We start from the raw sequence: 3,333 nt of genomic DNA, 5'->3' as shown, positions 1-3,333 counted from the left end.
TGCATCCCAAAATTTGGTCAAGATGGGAAACCACGGGAAGCCCTCGGACGAACGAACGAACGAACGAACGGACGAACGAACGAACGGACGCACAGCAGCACTACTATATGCCCGTCCCTCCGTCATTTTTGGCCCCCCCTTTATTCAAAAAATAGGGGGGGGCCTATGCATTTGCCTTTGTGTCTTTGTGTTGTTGTTGTTGTTTTGGCGTCTGTGTAAAAGGGAAAGGAGTTGAGCTAGAGTAACCAGATTTGGAGGGTACTTCAGGAGTACCGTCCAAAATAAAATCCGGTGGTGCAAATCCCGTCCGGGTCGCACAAGGGCTGCTGCAGGTGCATCATGGTTTACATGAGCGGGAGGGGGTTTTCCCGCCATTATTGGTGCTAGCAGGGCAATAGGGGTTTTTTTGGAATCGGGGCGACGAGACAAGATGAATGAACCTGGTCCCGACCCCATGGGCCCCGCTTTTACAAGTTGGCCAGATCAGGATCTTAAAAAAAGGGGGGTCGACCGACTAAAAAAATTTATTGCAGATTTCGATTGGTCTCAGCAAGACCTTTTCAACGGGGGGTCGGAAAGGGGGTCCAGGAGCCCGACTTCGTCTATTAGTCACATCGGGATCTTCAAAAAAGGGGTCGACCGACTGAAAATTTTTACTTAAGTTTCGATAGGTCTTGGCAAGCCCTCTTCAACGGGGGGTCGGAAGGGGGGTCCAGGACCCCGCCTTCATGAGTTATGGGAAAAAAGTGCGACGGACTCGTTTTGCGCTCCTGCTGTGCCTCTATTGCAAGGAGTTGCAGTAGCATGGCAAATATGGGTATTTTCGGAATGAGGGCGAAGAGACAAATGAAATGGGCATATTCAAAGGGGACAGTTGGAGTAAAAAGTGTAAGGACTATTGCATATTGTGAATAGAAGGGCGGGCCTAAGTCACGATGGTACATCGATAACTTTGCTTTACCCGCTCACGGTGTGTGGATGCGAGCGGGCCAAAGGGCCCCGGGCCTTCGACTGGCCAATTTGGGGTCTGATGCGAGGGCCGAAGGCCCGAGAAAAGGCCGCCGGCAGGGCCCAAACTGGGCCGGCCCCCCGTCGAACCGAGTTTTCCCGGGGCAGCGAAGCGGAGCAGCGAACGGAGCTGGCAACCGGTTTGACGGGAAAGGGGGGGGCCCTAGCTTGTTTTACAAAAAATAAACGAGACGGGCCAAAAAACAACTTTGTTATCAAAAAATCAGAAAGCGACATTTTTCCACTAACTTTGTTAAATTTAGAAAAATGTAGACATCTCAAGTGTTTTTGGACCTAGCCAACTTTGCACCTGGGGTTGATATGTCCTAAGGGAGAGTGGGGTAATTCCGGACGCTTTTTTTCTTTTTGGTCTTTGAGCTTCTAAAAAAAATTATGAAATTTCATATCCAAAGGAGTCTAAAATTTCATAATCACGTTCTAAACCTCAATTTTCATATCCTGCGTATGAAATTTAAGATCGTGTAATGAAACCTAAGATTTGGGTTATGGATTTTAAGATTAACTGGTTATAAATTTTTAGAACAGAGTAACTTATAACTCCGGTTCTTAAAATCTAGATTTTCGTTTTGAAAGTTTATAACGCTTGCCGATTTTAGAGCAAGGTTCTGAAATTTTTAACCGTTTAGTCCTGCTGCCTACTCCATGGTTAGGTTAATAAATAGGTGAATTTTTCATTTTTAACGGCATGTGTTAACAATTTTTGAACCGCTATGGTAGGAGTCCTAGGGGCGGTCTACTAACTGAAAAGCGTACCTTTTATGCACTAACTGGAGCAAGCACGCTTTTGCTTGCGTATGCCTACTACTGTTTAGTGCATACATGCCATATGCACGGTATAACATGCATGAGTGCATGCTTGGCGGGCATGCGCTTGTTGGAGCGTACTTGCAGGCATGCTCCAGTTAACGCATGTTCAAAATTTGTGTGTAGTATTTCCCAAGAGGCTGCAAATCGCGTCCCTTGCAATGCCTGACCGGCCACCGTCCTCCGGGCCGAGCCGAGCCGAGCCGCAACGAACCGAGCCGGCCGAGCCGAGCCGGGCCGAGCCGCCCCGAGCCGAGCCGTAGGGTGCCGAGTCGGCGGCGCTGCCTCCACGGAAAATCACCGCTCGCCGGCCGGCCGAAGCTACCTGTGCCCGGCGAGGGGTCGCGTAATCCCTCGGCCGCACGGGATTTCGGCGACACTGCGTCACTTTTAGTGTGTCTTTGTCTCCAGTGCTGTGCACATCGTATCCAGTCCGCGTCACCGCAAGTTCGCGTCATCAATTTTGTTTCGCTGTACCGTTAGTGCGCGTAGTGCGTAGAGTGCAGTTAAAGTGTTGCTTGTGGTGCCGAACAGCCATCACTCGTGTTCAAGAGTTACAAGCTATTTTGGCGACCCTCGGAAAATGGACGTGTTTTCGCCAAAAGCGGTGTCACTGAGTGCTGTTATTCCATCTTCTTAACTGCAGGGACGGGCGATGAACGTGCGGGTGGCGTATTATATCAATTCGCTTCTCCTCTTTCATCCTCGTCCCCAAAGTAGTTTCTGCGTGTCGACCGAGTTTCCCCAAAGTGCATCTGGACCTTGTCCACTGCTGCGCCTCTGACTGTTTACAGCGTCGACTCAAGTTTTGCAGAAGTGCTGCACTACAATGCTTATTTCCGTTGGCTAGCTGCAATGATTTTCGATAATACTGAGTGTCGAAAGAAATCATATCTTTCTGAGATTTCATTATTTGTAACATCAAGAAAGAGAAATAAGTTTTAACTACACATTTTGTGGGCAGTATTGAAACTATTATCATGTTTCATAATATTGGTTGTAGAGATTCAGAACCAAATGTGAGTTTTCATAACACATTGATTCTGAAAATTAATATGCTAGTTCTTACATTTCATAAACCACTTCTGAAAGTTTAGAACAGCAAGTTATGAAATTTAAGAACTTTTTGGATATGAAATTTAAGATCCATTGTTCTACAAATAACTTCAAATCCAGATTATGAAATTTAAGAAGCATTTTTTTTAGAGTGTGAATATGCTTCTTGGGTTAAATGTTATGACAGGAGAGTAAAGTATGGACCTTTACCTTCAAAATGGTATACATGAAAGCCAAATCTCAGCAACGGTTAGGGAGATATAGGCGCCTAACAAAAGCCCTGCACGTGTCCGGAATTGCCCCAGCCTGGGGTAATTCCGGACGACCTATGGGGCAATGCCGGACGACCTTAAAATTTGACACTACTCGAGCTTACTTTCGCTTGTTTTGATGTGATGCATGCTTTTAGAAGGCGTTCAAGGACATTTGCTGCGAACTGAAGTG

The sequence above is a fragment of the Thrips palmi genome, unplaced genomic scaffold (genome assembly GCF_012932325.1).
Source record: "Thrips palmi isolate BJ-2018 unplaced genomic scaffold, TpBJ-2018v1 HiC_scaffold_16, whole genome shotgun sequence".
In the NCBI taxonomy this organism is placed as follows: Eukaryota; Metazoa; Arthropoda; class Insecta; order Thysanoptera; family Thripidae; genus Thrips; species Thrips palmi.
This window is presented reverse-complemented; position numbering follows the sequence as displayed.